This window comes from Anoplophora glabripennis, unplaced genomic scaffold, assembly GCF_000390285.2.
Source record: "Anoplophora glabripennis isolate ALB-LARVAE unplaced genomic scaffold, Agla_2.0 scaffold611, whole genome shotgun sequence".
Classification (NCBI taxonomy): Eukaryota; Metazoa; Arthropoda; class Insecta; order Coleoptera; family Cerambycidae; genus Anoplophora; species Anoplophora glabripennis.
In genome coordinates this window covers 219,811-238,460 of record NW_019416816.1, presented here as the reverse complement: position 1 = coordinate 238,460, position 18,650 = coordinate 219,811, and the positions used below count along the sequence as shown (strand labels likewise).

General features: G+C 30.5%; 4 non-coding genes across 4 annotated transcripts; all 4 read left to right on the top strand.

Annotated features, from left to right (window-relative positions):
- Window positions 1–13,689: 13,689 nt before the first annotated feature.
- On the top strand, window positions 13,690–13,771 carry Trnas-gcu. The gene has a single exon. It is a non-coding gene; the product is annotated as a tRNA-Ser (tRNA).
- A 1,034-nt stretch (window positions 13,772–14,805) lies between these two features.
- Window positions 14,806–14,887, top strand: Trnas-gcu. Its single transcript has one exon. It is a non-coding gene; the product is annotated as a tRNA-Ser (tRNA).
- A 243-nt stretch (window positions 14,888–15,130) lies between these two features.
- On the top strand, window positions 15,131–15,212 carry Trnas-gcu. The gene has a single exon. It is a non-coding gene; the product is annotated as a tRNA-Ser (tRNA).
- Window positions 15,213–17,436: 2,224 nt separating this feature from the next.
- On the top strand, window positions 17,437–17,518 carry Trnas-gcu. The gene has a single exon. It is a non-coding gene; the product is annotated as a tRNA-Ser (tRNA).
- Window positions 17,519–18,650: the final 1,132 nt, after the last annotated feature.

The window sequence follows — 18,650 nt, the reverse complement described above, 5'->3', positions numbered from 1 at the left end:
AATTCTTTATAAAATTATTATTATATTGCAAAACTCACAAAAAATATTTAGTAAAATTACATTCCACTCTAATGTAATCTCACATTTGATGGAGATTAATAAATTTTCGATTTGGTTGTAATTTTACAATGCATACATGGAACAACGTGAATTCTGTACATCGTAATTCATTATGACGTGTACAAAAATAAAGTTTTCATTGAAATGTAACTAATAAGAGTTATTCAATAGTACCAAAATTAATTTTATTGTTACTCTACAGTACTTCTTTTTGAAGTACACAAAGAAAAAGCGCATTAAAATATAACTGTGATTTCTTATTCTAGCTGTAACACATACTGCTGGCAATAGACAGCTTATGTAACTTAGTACTTTTGTGTAAAGACAAAGATAAGTTTCCTATTGGTATAAAAGAACACCATGCAGTTTTTGAGCACAATTTCAGCACGAGAAAAACCCTTAGTTTGAAAGAGACAGCAAATACAATTTGGTTGTTGAGTTTTATGAATATAATTAGTGGAAATAATAAGATTACTGAAAAATTAGATTAAATTTACGGAAAACATTAGCACGTTCATTACTAAAAGGAAAACAACTTTATTATAATTTGAGACTTGTGCATGTGTAAAATTACAATGAATATACTAAATTGAACCAACTAACAATATTTTAGATCAAAGAAGAAGGTATTAAATTATGGTTTTTACTTAAAAAAATAATACCTGCCGTCTTCGTCAAATTACAAAAAAAAAAATATATTAAAATATATTAAAATTTCAGAGAAATTCACTGTAAATTTTAATTTTAAACGTATTTGTAGATATAATTAATTTGTATCAGTCACCTCCACTTAAATTTCCAGAGAGAATATGTTTTTGTCCCAAATCTTGGAAATTCAGCATTGCATAAAACTTAATTGAATCCCGAAGCATATTTTCAGAAGTTCCTTATCCTGTTTTTGCGTAATAACGGCCATTTAAAACGTGAGATATGAATTATACAAAATAATAATTCTCCAACGAAACGTGCGAAATATACTTCCATTATTCCTGTTATTGTTCCTCCCTGAGCAAAATTGTCAAGGAAAGGTAATTCATTCAAAGAGCAAGAGTAGGTTGTAAATTTGGGGAAGAGTATAAATTACCAACACCTACATTTCCCGCGGATAAAAATTCTTATAATGGGGAGCGAGATGAGGCTGGGAATTCCCATTCATTTCGGCAGCAGTTTGTGTGAATTCAAATCCAGCTTTAAGGAAGTGGGATGTTTGCAAAAGAACAGGCTTCGGTTGAAACAAAGATGGCCCTGACATGGATTTGTAAGGGAGACACATGGTATCGAAAGGTTTGTGAATTCTTTTTTGTGGAATAAATGTAAATGGTATCCCAGTAATGGCTACAAAAAAATGGATTAATGGTATCCTTGTGCAATTTTGAGAAAGAAATTTCCTCAACGTACGTTTAAAATGGTTTCAGTTTTAACGGGTGTTATAGTTTTTGGAAAATATCAGAAAATCACAAATATTTTCTAGTATTTCAAAAAAAATATATACATTTTTCATTTTATTTGTACAACAGCTGTTATTTTGGAGATATTCTTTTATTTTATAAAATTTTCAGAGGCGCAATTTATTACGCCACTGACTTTATGTGATTACGTGGCATTTAGAATAATTTCCATAATTTATTTTGGTGAAAATGGTTTTAGAATTATGTTCGACGCATTTAACTTATTATCTCGAAAACGAGTCGTTTTACGAACCAAATGCAAATGCATGATAATTTTTCTTTGAAATACAGTTGAAAAACAAATGAAGATATCGAATTTCCAAAACATTCTGTGTCGTTGAAATTTCGTGGTTCTTAGTAATGGTGTCTTTCCTGTCGAAAATAATGCTTACACTGTTCGCTGTGCAAAAAAATATATAGAATTTTGGTTGTAAATAGGATGTTCAATATAATCAAATTAATATAAATTAAAAAAGTGTATTTGCCACGAAAATATACAATTTTCTGAGGGAGAGCAATTTTAGATATAGTATTAGACATAGTATTTAAAATTGCATTTGCAAGAAGTAATTTCCATAATTTTTTTTTGGTGAAATGAATGGTTTTAGAATTAATTTTGATGTATTTAAAAGTGCGATAATTTTATTTCAAGCAAAGAAAGAAATAATAACATCAAAATGAGTCGTTTTACGAAGTAAATGCAAGATATTTGTTTTTAAAATACAATTGAAAGGCAACAGAACTTTTACCAAGGTTCATTTTCATTATTTTTCGTCAAACATCTTTAGATATATTTTTTTCTCTTTACTTTTTGGGCATTTTGCTTCCCAAAAAAAATTAAAAAAAATAACAATGTTACAAATAAATAACCAGACAATATCTTTAGATATTTGTGTTTTTGTGATATTTTTCAAAAACTTTAACACCCCAGTATCTAAAATTCATAGGAAAATTCTCCTCAATATTGAACAAAAATTATACTGCTTCATTTTTTAACCACTTTCGGAACACCCAGTATATAGAAACAAATAAATGATAGTTTATTGTTAATTTTTTATGATAAATGCAGTGGCGAAAACTCATTTTTAGTATAATACAATAAATTATAAAAATAGTAAAATATTTACTGAATATTAATTCAAAACTAATTTGGAATCTTATACAGGGTGTTTCAGAAAGACCTCCCGTAAATTCGGGGGTGATAGTGCGACGAAAAATAAGAATTTTTTGTCTTATGAACTATATGTCTATCTCCTCTTGTTTTCGAGATACAGAGCGACAAAATAAAATTTTTTAAATAGAATTTTTACGAAAATTTCCAAACGGTGCGAAATATTTTTATGAAATTTGGTATTCCGGGGTTTTTAAGGATGCCAAATACGCTGGTCTAATTATTTTTTGGATATTTCATAGAGGGCGCTAGTTATGCTACATTCCTATTACATTTTAAGTTCTAATTTTTTTAAGGTTAGGTTTTTTACCATTCGGGCTCCAATTTCTAATGTACAATTTTATTTTCTAAAAATAATGTACTCTTGTTAGAACTTCCTAATGTGGACGGTTTTCGAGAAAAAAGGCTTTTAATTGAACTCTTACAATATTACGGTGTAGAAAATAAGTGACTTTTCTCAAAGTAGGCTTATGTCAAAACTTATTGATGGATGTCTCATAAACACTCACTCTCAGTAATATTTTAAACTGTAATTAACTTTATATCAAAAATTTAGTGATTGTTAGTGACTGTAGTTAGTAATGACTAATTACAGTCACTAAAATTTTGATATAAAGTTAATTAGAGTTTAAAATATTACTGAGAATGTCTGCGTTGTTTATGAGACATCCATCAATAAGTTTTGACATAAGTCTACTTTGAGAAAAGTCACTTATTTTCTACACCGTAATATTGTAGGAGTTCAATTAAAAGCCTTTATTCTCGAAAACCGTCCACATTAGGAAGTTCTAACGAGAATACATTAATTTTAGAAAATTGTACATTAGAAATTGGAGCCCAAAAATCTAACCTAAAAAAAATTTGAACTTAAAATGCAATACGAATACAGCACAACTAGCGCCCTCTATAAAATGTACAAAAAATAATTAGACCAGCGTATTTGGCGTCTTTAAAAAACCCGTAATAACCAATTTCATAAAAATATTTCGCATCGTTTGGAAATTTTTGTAAAATTCTATTTAAAAAAATTTATTTTGTCGCTCTGTATCTCGAAAACAAGAGGAGATAGACATAAAGTTCATAAGACAAAAAATTCTTATTTTTTGTCGTACTATCAACCTCTGAATTTACGGGAGGTCTTTCTAAAACACCCTGTATATTTTTTTCTTAGATTATTTTATTTTTCTATAACTTTATTCTTTTTATTTCGAGTTTGAACTTTTTGTTTAAAACTTCTTCTATTATTTAGTATGAAGTGCAATTACCAGTAAAAAAAACTAGTACAGTACAATAAAGAGATATTCAAAAAAATAAATAAAATTTACTCTTTGTTAAAAATCGTCAGACAAATTTTATTCATCATTATAGGCATCATTTTGAAATCAATAAGATTTAATTTTGAAGATTTTTAACATTATCTCCAGTTAATAATTAGTTTTCATTAATACAATACTAATATATTTATACAAATTTATTTATTTTATAAATTAACCATAGTTTCCATTGAATTTGTTACTAAATTCTGTTCCATTCCAGTTCTAAATACTGCATCCTATAATTTTCGCATTTCTACATACTCGAATACTGCGACAGAGTTATAATTAAGTGCAAACACTATATTAAATAAATGATCGCAAAGTACGTTACCTATCAAGAATTATCCTATATTAGATAACCTTAATGAGATTACGTGGGATTCAAGTTGGAAACGTGTTATAATTTACATTCCAATTTTACGGTCGAAATTAATAGGCGATCCGAATGACAAATATGTTTTAAGAGATTAAGGAATATAATACAGTTATCAGTATTTATTGAGATTAAAAATATTTTTGTCTAATCATTAGAGTTCTGAGAAGAAAGGAGAGGGGTTAGTATAGTATAACTTTTATTGTTTATTTTTTAAATATAATTAGAAACTATACTAAATTAAACAAAAAATATACGAAATGAACTTCGTCCAAAATTGATATTTTTTTAAGACTAGAAATTCAATTTTGGCGTTGCTCATATTTCACATTACAAAGAACAGAAAATAGACACATTTTTATTCCAATTTATCTTGAGAAGGAGGTACCTATAAGATTTGCATATTCGGCTATTCATTATATCTAAACAAACAGGGTTAAAAGGAACTATGACGTTCAAGCAATTTTATTGCATGAATCGTTCAAAGGGTCACTTTAGATGAAAAAATCGGGGAGTGCTATTAAATTAGAGGGTGGAAATTGGAGATAGGGGTGAAAATGCATCCCTTTCAGTTTTTTAATTGTAGTTCGAAAACGAAGCAAAATTTCGCTATGGTTCACAGGAAAGATTTTGTAGAGAATTGAATTTCCCATCGAAATGGCGTATTTAAAAAATTTAAAAGAAAAATTTTATGCAAAAAATCGTTAATAAACAATTTAAAAAAGCAAAAAATTAGATTTTTGATTTGTTTTACTTTTTTGACTCTATTTTTTTTTTACTAGAAGTAGGCAATGAAAATTGCTGCACAAAAAAATTAGATGAGATTTCCTTCAAAATGATTCGTTTTCAAAGATTTTTGGACTAATATTGACTGAGTTATAACCGGTCAAACTTAAATATTTTTTAGATTTTCGTCGTTTTTAACATAATAATGATTATAATTCTTCAAGTCAAGGTTTTAGTGGGATAAAGATCAATAAATAAAAGAACACTATATTTTAAATCATTGCCAACGTTTCGGTGTTATTTTACACCATCCTCAGGGCTCTAAAATACAAACAATGTTTTTAATAAAATTACCATAAAACCCGAAAAAAAAAATTCGAAAACAGCTCTAAAAATAACAGGTATTACTCACTCACCGAAATTTGAAGTGTCTTTTGTCCAACTTAACAGTTCTAAATATTAAGAAGATGGTAAAAATCACGGTAAAAATTGTTGTAACGTCTTAGGTACTGTTCGGCAGAATGACAGTAGAAAAATACGTTGCGTAGATATCATGCTTCTTTTTCCTCTTACTTTTCCCTTTTATTTTTTATTTTTTTATTTTTTTATTTTTTTACTTTTCAATCCATTTATGAGAAAAAAGTTTAAACCTGAGTAAACCAAAATACTGTTACAAGAGAATTTTATCAATTAAATTATAATAAACCAAGTTTAAATTTTCTATATCCTTCTTCGTATTAACACTATTCATTTTTTTAATATAAACCATTTCCTCGAGTAACCTTTTTGAAGGAATAGGTTGATGCCCAAGCAGTTCGGTTTTGACAAATTCAAAACGGTGATTGAATTTTTTTGAATGTTCAACAAGTGCAGTTGCCACAATGCCCTTCGCAAATTTTAAAATCAAATTCTAAACATTGAAATTAGTCACTCACATTGGAAAGTTAAACAACTTGTAAAACATATTTCTTTGAGAAAAAATGTAGTCAGTGAAATACTCCCTTATATGTTCACAAATTTTGAAATGAAACAGAATTCCTTTTATATTTCTTAGAGTTTTAGAATTTTTCTTTTTCGGGTTTCATGGTAATTGTGACAGGAACAAATNTATCAGTATTTATTGAGATTAAAAATATTTTTGTCTAATCATTAGAGTTCTGAGAAGAAAAGAGAGGGGTTAGTATAGTATAACTTTTATTGTTTATTTTTTAAATATAATTAGAAACTATACTAAATTAAACAAAAAATATACGAAATGAACTTCGTCCAAAATTGATATTTTTTTTAAGGCTAGAAATGGAATTTTAGCGTTGTTTATATTTCATATCACAAAGAACAGAAAATAGATATATTTTTATTCCAATTTATCTTGGAAAACAGAGTTAAAAGGGGTAATTTTAGATGAAAAAAACGCTGAGTGCTATTAAATTAGAGGATGGAAATTGGAGTTTTTTTTTTAAATTTTTTAGTTGTTTCGTTGTTTTTTTAATTGTAGCTCGAAAACGAATCAAAATTTCGCTTTAGTTCATAGGAAAAATTATTTAGAGAATTGAATTACCCATCGAAATGGTATATTTAAAAAATTTAAACGGAAAATTTTATGCAAAAAATCGTTAATAAACAATTTGAAAAAAGCAAAAAATTAGATTTTTTGATTTTTGTTTGAGTAAAGATAGGCATTGCTTCATAAAAAAAATAGATAAAATTTCTTTCAAAATAAGAGGTTGTAAAGTATTTTTGGATGAAACTTAGAATTAGGCAATTTTTCGATTTTCGTCCCTTATACGTTTTAATTTTCAATTTTTGCAAAAAAGGGACATAAGACGTTCAAGGATTTTCATCACATGACTTGTTCGAAGGGTCATTAAAAATGAAAAAACCGGGGGGTGATATTAAATTAGAGGGTTGAAATTGAAGATAGGGGTGAAAATGCACTTTTGCAGTTTTTTAAATATAGCACGAAAACGAAGCAAAATTTCGGTATAGTTCGTAGGAAAAATTTTGTAGGGAATTGAATTTGAAATGGCTTATTTAAAAAATTTAAAAGGAAAATTTTATCCAAAAAATGGTTAAGCAAAAAGCAGTAAAAGCAAAATATTCAATTTTTTGATTTTTTTACTTTTTTGCCTTTAGTTTTTTTTTGAGTAAAGATAGATATAGGCATTGCTTCATAAAAAAAAGTAGAAAAAATTTCCTTCAAAATAAGAGGTTGTAAAGTATTTTTGGATGAAAATTGTCTGATATATGGCCGCTGAAACTTATAATTAGCCAATTTTTCGATTTTCGTCGCTTCTACCCTTATACGTTTTAATTCTCGTTTATTGCAAAAAAGGAAGGAATTAAGACGTTCAAGGATTTTCATCACATGACTTGTTCGAAGGGTCAATAAAAATGAAAAAACCACGGGGTGCTATTAAATTAGAGGGTTGAAATTGAAGATAGGGTTGAAAATACACTTTTGCAGTTTTTTAAATATAGCACGAAAACGAAGCAAAATTTCGGTATAGTTCACAGGAAAAGTTTTGTAGAAAAATGAATTTTCCATCGAAATGGCTTATTTAAAAAATTTAAAAGAAAAATTTTATGCAAAAAAGCAAAAAATAAGACTTTTTTATTTTTCTTACTTTTTTGATTCTAATTTTTTTTTAGTAGTAGGCAAAGAAAAATGCTGTATAAAAAAACTAGATGAGATTGAGTTAAATATTTTTTAGATTTTCGTCGTTTTTAACATAATATTGAATATAATTCTTAAATTTTCAACAAATTAGTTCTTTATTTGATAAAAAATTATTTCAAAAGTTTTGTTTGTTAATATTAAATAATGATTTACACAANTACGTACTTTTTTTGTTAAGGCGTCATATCCGTGAGAGGTAAACGTAAATACCTAGGTCATACCGGAATACCAGAAAATGTTGAAGGAAAAATGTTTCCTGATGAGTAAGAATGCCTTTGCAGGCGTAGGTATGTTTGTTTACCGTTAGACTTGCGTTCTACAAGAGATACTATTTACCGGTGTTCAGGCTCTAAAAATAATTTTCAATCACATACAATGATGAGTCATTTCTTCCAGCAAATTTAGAGGAAATCTGCTTTCACAGATGTTTTCAAATGACTCAAACTTTTCAAAACTATATAGGAAAACATGTTTATCTAAACCAACTAAATTTATTACTGCAAGCAATAAATAATCAAACAAATGATCCAGCTAATAGTTCATTATACTTTTGGAAATTCAAACAATTGCATGATGTAATAATATGCAATGTTCCTCAATTTTTCTGCGCGATTTTATATGTTTTAAGGATTGAGGACTTCAGGATCCAAGGAAGACGTAAAAAATTATTTAAAAATTTTTATTTGTTAATAATAAATAAAGATTTTCACAATTTAGAGTCAAAAAAGTAAAAAAAATCTAAAAATCTTATTTGTTGGTTTTTAAAATTGTTTATTAACGATCTTTTGCATAAAATTTTTCTTTTAAATTTTTTAAATAAGCCATTTCGATGGAAAATTCAATTATCTACAAAAGTTTTTCTATGAACTATACTGAAATTTTGCTTCGTTTTCGTGCTATATTTAAAAAACAGCCAAAGTGCACTTTCACCCTTATCTTCAATTTCTACCCTCTAATTTAATAGCACCTCGCGGTTTTTTCATTTTTAATGACCTTTTGAACAAATCATGTGATGAAAATCCGTGAACGTCTTTATTTCCTTCCTTTTTTACAAAAAAACGTGAATTAAAATGTATAAGGGTAAACGCGACGAATATCGGAAAATTGGCTAGTTGTAAGTTTGAGCGGCCATCAGTCAATTTTCATCCAAAAATACTTCTATATATACTACTCTTATTTTGAAGGAAATTTTATCTACTTTTTTTATGAAGCAATGTCTATACCTATCTTAACTTAAAAAAACTAGAGGCAAAAAAGTAAAACAAATTAAATAATCGAATTTTTTGCTTTTTTTTAAATTGTTTATTAACGATTTTCCGCATAAAATTTTTCTTTCAAATTTTTTAAATAAGCCATTTAGATGGGAAATTCACTAAAAAAGAAATTCTCTAAATAATTTTTCTTATGAACTATAGCGAAATTTTGCTTCGTTTTCGAGCTACACTTAAAAAACTGAAAGGGGTACATTTTCACCCCTATCTCAAATTTCCACCCTCTAATTTAATAGAACTCCGCGGTTTTTTCATCTAAAATGACCATTTGAACGATTCATGTAATACAATATCTTGAACATCATAGTTCCTTTCAAAATCCTATAATCAATAGCCTTTATGGTTGGGCAAAGGCAACAGAATAAAAATAAAATGAAGTAACCAATATTTCATGAGCACAATTTTTATTATAAACGTATTTAGTGAAGCGACATCTACACGAACATTGCAGTACTTTGTTAAACGAAAGGCGGTTTAAATTTTCTAACCCATCCCAAAAACCCAAGAATAAAAGCAAACGTTGAACTGCAATTATTGGTCCTCTTACATTTAGGCCAATAATATGTAAATTCAGCAAGCCATCGAACTGAATTAAACTGTACAATATCTTCAAGAAAATAAAAAGGGACAGGGTTGAGAAGGATTCGGCAGCTGCTAACAACAAGTTGTCCTGAGACGCCAGACAACAAAAGATATTTAGCGAACTGGGTAAGGCTTTTACTAATTTATCAGTTCAGCGAGTATGCCTTTCAGGAATATCTGATCGGTAAAGTTTGCACTCCAAACTACAGGAACTGACAGGAGGCCAGTTCGAGTATTCCTTTGTCGCGCGCTGGGTACCAGGCACTAACCGTCTGACTAACTTGGTTTTAGAGCGTAAAGACAATTCACCTGGTCGCCACAAATCACCTTAATTGCCGCTGATAACCTACGCAGGATTGCTTTTTGCCTGCATGTAAGATAAAGGAGGAAAACGCGAAATGGGAAAAACTGGATTAAAACGCTTCCTTTGTTTCGTCTGATGTATTTCGTTTGTAATCTGTTAATTCGAAAAGGAAATGATTGATGGGTGAAAAAATTCAGTGGGTTTTCGTGGAAGGATGGTATACAAGGTGATCAAGCAACGGGGGTCGTTTCCATAAATAAAATTTCCGTGAATTTAATGTGGATATACAAAATCAACAAGTCTGACACAAACAACATTTCTTATTTCCGAAATTTTCAAGAAATCCCGCGATCTGACACCATTTGTAACCNAAGGTCATATTTCCTTTTAAAATCCTATAATCAATAGCCTATATTGTTGGGCAAAGGCAACAGAGTAAAAATAAAATGAAGTAACCAATATTTCATGAGCACAATTTTTATTATAAACGTATTTAGTGAAGCGACATCTACACGAACATTGCAGTACTTTGTTAAACGAAAGGCGGTTTAAATTTTCTAACCCATCCCAAAAACCCAAGAATAAAAGCAAACGTTGAACTGCAATTATTGGTCCTCTTACATTTAGGCCAATAATATGTAAATTCAGCAAGCCATCGAACTGAATTAAACTGTACAATATCTTCAAGAAAATAAAAAGGGACAGGGTTGAGAAGGATTCGGCAGCTGCTAACAACAAGTTGTCCTGAGACGCCAGACAACAAAAGATATTTAGCGAACTGGGTAAGGCTTTTACTAATTTATCAGTTCAGCGAGTATGCCTTTCAGGAATATCTGATCGGTAAAGTTTGCACTCCAAACTACAGGAACTGACAGGAGGCCAGTTCGAGTATTCCTTTGTCGCGCGCTGGGTACCAGGCACTAACCGTCTGACTAACTTGGTTTTAGAGCGTAAAGACAATTCACCTGGTCGCCACAAATCACCTTAATTGCCGCTGATAACCTACGCAGGATTGCTTTTTGCCTGCATGTAAGATAAAGGAGGAAAACGCGAAATGGGAAAAACTGGATTAAAACGCTTCCTTTGTTTCGTCTGATGTATTTCGTTTGTAATCTGTTAATTCGAAAAGGAAATGATTGATGGGTGAAAAAATTCAGTGGGTTTTCGTGGAAGGATGGTATACAAGGTGATCAAGCAACGGGGGTCGTTTCCATAAATAAAATTTCCGTGAATTTAATGTGGATATACAAAATCAACAAGTCTGACACAAACAACATTTCTTATTTCCGAAATTTTCAAGAAATCCCGCGATCTGACACCATTTGTAACCTGAGGGGTTATTTCTTTAATTATCTATCTACCGTTATGACTAGTATCATAACGGCATTAATTGACAAAAGAGTTTACTATTAACTTCTCGAAAGGGAGTTTATAATTATCATTACACTTTAAATGATACGTGGGAACTTAGAGATGTTGTACGTTCAGATAATGAATACCAGACACTTACCGTATGTCGCTCATGCACATGGTAATCCAGTGGTTGGTTGTATAGGGTGACACTTAAGTTGGAAGGACAAGAAAACACTAAAACCTTTCAGGAAGGGTTTTATTAACAATAAAAACAAAACAAACAAACAAAATAACGACGCAAGGGGTTCGAAAAACATTATTAATTTATTGACACGCGACAGCGTACCGAGATTCAGGGAATGCGCGAACCATAGCAAAATTTGGAATGACTTTATCCATTATTAAATTAACCCGACTCTAAAACTAAGTAGACTGCTCGATGTGGAACCCAAGGAAAAACAGCTTGTTTTTCGGAGATCTCTCCTGAATTCGACACCTCGCTTCGACACGCCCATTTCTTTGGTCCAGAAGTTTCTGTTCTTATCTTATTGGTGGGCTCCTGAATATCGGGACGCTTTGGTGTAACCATACTATGTTAATAATTACCCAATTGACTGGATTTACATTTATGTAAATAATTCTGGGACTAACTGAACTCGCAAGTAACCCTAGCCTTCCTCTAGTAACTCCGTGTAGCAATACGGGACGGATTAGTCAATCTCATTTAATCTATTTTTATAGCTTGCAAAATCCGCCTAAAAAGCAGCTATTTGATCTATTATTTTTCATTTCCAATTATTATCAATTTAACAATTTATTTAAATATCTTGGAATTCCTACGTGTTCTTTCGAATGCATTTCGCGCGCTATTAGAAATATCGATTTTTCTCTTTATACCAGATGCTCAACACATTGCCCCGACGGTCTAAGTGAACTTGTTCACTTAGACCGTCTGTTAAAAATACTGCTAAATTTCAAGGGGCCTTCCTCGAAGGACGGCCTTGTGGCGTCGCTAAACCTACTTGAAAACTATTAACTTTTCTATAAAATTAGTGTTGGCTGAAATATTTTATTTTGGCCCATCCGTTCCGAGAGCTAAAAGATAAATTATTACGCGTCTCGGCTTCTGTTACACTATAAATAATGTGTACGAATATGTTTATTCAATCTTCGCGTTGACAAAAAATATCCTGTAATAATGTTCGCCACACACCTACTTAGAATTAGATACCACAGAAAAAAATATTCGTGATTTGGCGTCACATTGAGAAATATGATAAGAAATTCGCACAAAGTAGATGTCCTTAATATTATACAAAATTATTTAAAAAAAATTATATAAAAATTATTTATAATGCTCTTTGTATGTACATATAAAATATTTTTTTACAATTAATTGTCTAAAAAATCCTTTAAATCAAAATTAATGTTATTAATTTATTTTTGTTTTGTTAACTCTGTTTATTCTTTGGACAATGCTATGAAAAATCTTATATCAGGACTTGCTTTACTAGAATAATTTAGATAAAAGCTTCACAGATACAAATTTAAGTAAAAATTTCATCATTTTGCAATTTACAAACATTTTGAAATGTAAGACTTAAGATAAAATAGTGCCTATTAAATGTTCTACTAAAAAAAATTATGTTTTATACGTTTCATTTGAAGTGGTTTGCTGTTCCTATCCAACCCGAGCTACATTGGGCGACACATTATTAATGGTCAGTTGCTGTCAATTCACGTAAAAGGGTCAGGGAGTTCTGCGGTTTAGTGGAAAATCTTGGTTTTGCAATACAGACATTTTCTATGTCAAATTCAGAATTTTGCCTTGGTTTACAATTGATGGTTAACGCCTAACCTAAGGTTTAACCATCACACTAAAATTGTGTTAAGCAGTAACAAGTAGTATTTTTTAATAAAAAAATTTGCTATTTTTACTAAATTTCATTTATAGAAAACATGGTATTATTAGTTCTCGAATTTTTTACTCTTACTTTTACTTTTACTATTTTAAAGATATTAAACTAATGCTCCCAAATTCAATATAATAATAGACTATAATTATGTATTTAATTTTCTTCACTAAGCTGCGAGATCAACGAACGAAAAGTAAATAAATTTTAAATATTTACATTTTGCGAACTCAAATATACGAAATTTTATGAAGGTTTTGCAATTTTACTTTCAATTAAGAAAAATTGTGTATAATCTTTCTCAATACTTTAATAATTTAAGGAATAATTCATATCACGGCTCTAAAGTTATTAAAAGAATCCTTAATAATTGTTTTATAATCTATAATGTGAATATTCGATAATGTTGTGACAGTTTATTGTCGACTATTTGCAGGAAAGTTTTAGTTGGATTCAATTTTGAGCGATTCGTCCTTATACAAGAATCCTTCGCAGGACGAGGTGGCCGAGTGGTTAAGGCGTTGGACTGCTAATCCAATGGGCTCTGCCCGCGTGGGTTCGAATCCCATCCTCGTCGGTGCTTTTTTATTAGAATTTCCCAAGTTGTTGTGGTTTGCTCTTGCATGCTGATGGCACAGAACGTTCATAATTGTTCACAAACCACGTGACCATCGAGCTTAAGCAACCAAACATTGCACGACTGGTACCGACAACGAAAAATCTCTAAATCTTGGCGTCAGCAATATTAATGATTCGTTTACAATGAACAATGACAAACTGTTACTTCTACGCTCAAGATAATGCGATCGTTGATTGGTTAAATAGAATCTCGCGAAAAATTATACCAATCAGAGCCGGTTGTTTTAATAATTTTTAATTCTATCGAAATTGAATTGCCAACATAAGGGAAATACAATTATTGTTACAAACAAAATAAATTACTGGTCACGTGGCTTGTAATCATTTATGAATGCTCTGTACATGTAAGGAAATCCGGAATACATAGAATTATCTGTTTTTAAATGTTAATTCAATGGACTCTATGCCCCTGGGTTAGGTTCTCGTGTTCTTTTATTGCATTTTTATTACTAGGTATTCCTTAAATTAATTGTTCTTATTTATTACTTTGTGCAGCAGTATTTACAATTCAATGGTTTGCCCTTATGTCGTGAGGAGATCCGAAAATAATTCTTTTTTCCAATATATATATCATCAGAAATCGCTAGTAGAGCCCAAAACAGCTCCAAAACCAAAAATCTATGTTTTTAACTAACATTCGAATTCAACTGCTAAAGCTGTTCACAGAGCCGTAGACTAATCCAAAATCAGTTCATCAGAGAGGATGATATCAGCAGCACCCAATCCTGTTAGCCAAGCGACCGCCAATGAGGCTTAAGAAAGCAACTAAATTCCAAATTTTCCTAACATTTCGCGTCAGGAAAACCACGAAATTCGATCCAGGATAAGGGAGAAGCTCTCAACAACGTACATCCTTCAGTATGGTGTTGTGTTAGAGGAATCCGTAGCAATTCAATTCCTCGGTAGCGACAAGTATCGCGACGGACCAGTAGAGCGGACAGGATACGACACCTACAAAAGAATCCTTTACAGGACGAGGTGGCCGAGTGGTTAAGGCGTTGGACTGCTAATCCAATGGGCTCTGCCCGCGTGGGTTCGAATCCCATCCTCGTCGGTGCTTTTTTATTTAGAATTTTCTGAGCCATGGTGGTTTAACCCTTATTTAAATCTTAAAGTCCTTAAAAATCCTTCCCAAAAGGATATGGTTGAGTGGTTAAGTCATCGATTCAATGAGTTGTATTGGCGGAGGTTGCAGTTCCATTTTATTATAGATGCTTTTTAAATTATGTACTTGTACTTATAAGAGAGAAGACTTTTACATTCCAGTGATTCGTCCTTACAGAACAATCCTCCGCAGGACGAGGTGGCCGAGTGGTTAAGGCGTTGGACTGCTAATCCAATGGGCTCTGCCCGCGTGGGTTCGAATCCCATCCTCGTCGGTCCTTTTTTCTATTATTTCTTAAAGGGCTTCGTTCTTTCTATAATAATTATAAAAAAATCCGTAGCAAATTAATGAATAAATTTATATTCACTTTAAATTTCTTTTTATTCAGAGAATACTATTGTGTATAATAAAATTAATTAATTTAGTTAAATGTATGATTGTTATTCAACTGGTTTTGATTATGCATCATATCATTATCATCACAAGATCTAATATTATGAGATAAAAATCCTAAAAAATCTTTTTCATTTACCTACTAGGTACATGACATTTGGAATATAATGTATTTTAGTTGAGTCAAATAATATTACATTATAACGATATCAAGGGAAGCGAAATATTCGTTGAGGGTTTTGCAGACATTTGGCATTGCGTATTTCCCCGAGGCTTGTAACAGATTTCATATTATTTGTGTATGAATTAAACAGTTTTACCGACCTATCCATTTCACATGACCTGCGAAACATTATAAGTCGGCCAAGCTAATCAACTGTCTTTACATAAAATCCGTGTGTAAATGAGTTTGTGATGGAGGTCTCATAGTAACAAAGGACTGCCTAAACCGTCAAATACAATTGAATATTCTCACTGGACTGTGACGGCTTCTCAATAGTATTTTAACAAAATTCGCGCTTATTATATTTAGCAGAATTTAGACAAGCGTTTAAATTAAATAATCCTTAAAATAATACATAATACTCGAAGTAAATAGTTGTATTATTATGAGAAATATTTAACTTCTAACGTTCTAACTGAGACATCAGGTGGTGACTCAACTAGTATGATTATAATTTTTTTTAATACACACAAGGCTTATTTGTTGAAAACTTTCAAAACTGTGTATATTTGTTACAAATAGTAACACCATATATGGATAGGAAATAGCTTACGATTCGTCAGCGTTGATTTATAAAATTACTGTAGCTGCTTCTATTGGTTATTTTTGGTACTGCCATTTAGACCATAAAGTAGAACACCACGTTTCTCTATACAGTATGCTCTTTGTTTCAAGAAACTCCAATGAAACTTTGAAATACAGTTTTATAGGAATTTGATCTAAGGAAACCACCATTGAACAAGAAATATGAAAATAAAAAAAAACAGTTTTTAAGTCTGAGNACTCTACCTTGGAATAAGTCATGGAACCATGTTACGTTCAAATTAAATCAACAATTTTACGAAAGTAGAATTAAATTTTACAGCAATTTTAAAATATATACCCAGACGACTATTCGATTTTAAACAGTTATAAAATATTTAGATTACCTATTTTTTGTGACCTTTATGTTGTTTTAAGCTTCTTGACATTTTAAGAGACATCATTCTGACCAAAAGAAACAGTTTCAGATCTCTTCTGAAGAAGAGAGCGGTATGACTCTCGAAGCATTGAGAAGCCTAAACCAACAACATGGCAATCAGCTTAGAAATTTTACAACCATAATTTATCGACTTTCCATAGTCAGTTTTCAGTTACACTAATATAGTATATTACTGGTTATTCAAAAAAATATGGATTGTGATATGAATTCCTTTCCCATCAATTACTCCTATAACCTCTGGAAATTCATATTGGACAAAATATTATTCGATTACAACTGCCTCATTATCTCGGCCATACTATTCTATAATTTGTTGAGACAAAGTTACTTAGCAAGTATGTAACTTTTCTGTAATATTTTAAAAAGTTTATTTAAAACACCGAGTTTTTTATATTCTATTTTTTATTACCACAAGTAAAAATTCCATATTAATAATACAAGAATTACTATTTTTTTAAAGGCAACTTCCTGTATAAAATGTGACTATTTTTTACTAACATTAAACTAAAATCTTTAACAAAGTAATTATCAAAAACATAAACCTTACTTATAGGTTAATATTAACAAGACACGTCAAAGTAGCTTACATTATTTATTTTAAAATTTTTAACAGATTACAAAAATGACGATATAATTCAAACTGCCGCTTTTTATCTCCCCTCTCTACATATGGGACATATGAAACACTAGCGCCCTCTTATTTTTGTAAGATTTTTGTTTACATGGAGTTCGGGCTCCTTGTATAGTCTCCATGGGTTAAGTCATCGATTCAATGAGTTGTAATGGCGGAGGTTGCAGTTCCATTTTATTATAGATGCTTTTTAAATTATGTACTTGTACTTCTAAGAGAAAAGACTTTTACATTCCAATGATTCGTCCTTACAGAATAATCCTACGCAGGACGAGGTGGCCGAGTGGTTAAGGCGTTGGACTGCTAATCCAATGGGCTCTGCCCGCGTGGGTTCGAATCCCATCTTCGTCGGAATTTTTTTCTATTATTTCTTAAAGGGCTTCGTTGTTTCTATAATAATTATAATAAAAAAATCCGTAGCAAATTAAGGAATAAATCCACTCTAAATTTCTTTTTATCAGAGAATTAATTAATTTAGTTAAATGTATGATTGTTATTCAACTGGTTTTGATTATGCATCATATCATTATCATCACAAGATCTAATACTATGAGATAAAAATCCTAAAAAAGCTTTTTTTCATTTACCTACTACATGACATTTGGAATATAATGTATTTTAGTTGAGTCAAATAATATTACATTATAACGATATCAAGGGAAGCGAAATATTCGTTGAGGGTTTTGCAGACATTTGGCATTGCGTATTTCCCCGAGGCTTGTAACAAATTTCATATTATTTGTGTATGAATTAAACAGTTTTACCGACCTATCCATTTCACATGACCTGCGAAACATTATAAGTCGGCCAAGCTAATCAACTGTCTTTACATAAAATCCGTGTGTAAATGAGTTTGTGATGGAGGTCTCATAGTAACAAAGGACTGCCTAAACCGTCAAATACAATTGAATATTCTCACTGGACTGTGACGGCTTCTCAATAGTATTTTAACAAAATTCGCGCTTATTATATTTAGCAGAATTTAGACAAGTGTTTAAATTAAATAATCCTTAAAATAATACATAATACTCGAAGTAAATAGTTGTATTATTATGAGAAATATTTAACTTCTAACGTTCTAACTGAGACATCAGGTGGTGACTCAACTAGTATGATTATAATTTTTTTTAATACACACAAGGCTTATTTGTTGAAAACTTTCAAAACTGTGTATATTTGTTACAAATAGTAACACCATATATGGATAGGAAATAGCTTACGATTCGTCAGCGTTGATTTATAAAATTACTGTAGCTGCTTCTATTGGTTATTTTTGGTACTGCCATTTAGACCATAAAGTAGAACACCACGTTTCTCTATACAGTATGCTCTTTGTTTCAAGAAACTCCAATGAAACTTTGAAATACAGTTTTATAGGAATTTGATCTAAGGAAACCACCATTGAACAAGAAATATGAAAATAAAAAAAAACAGTTTTTAAGTCTGAGTAAAAGAAGTTATTCATTTTATCAACAATTCAGTA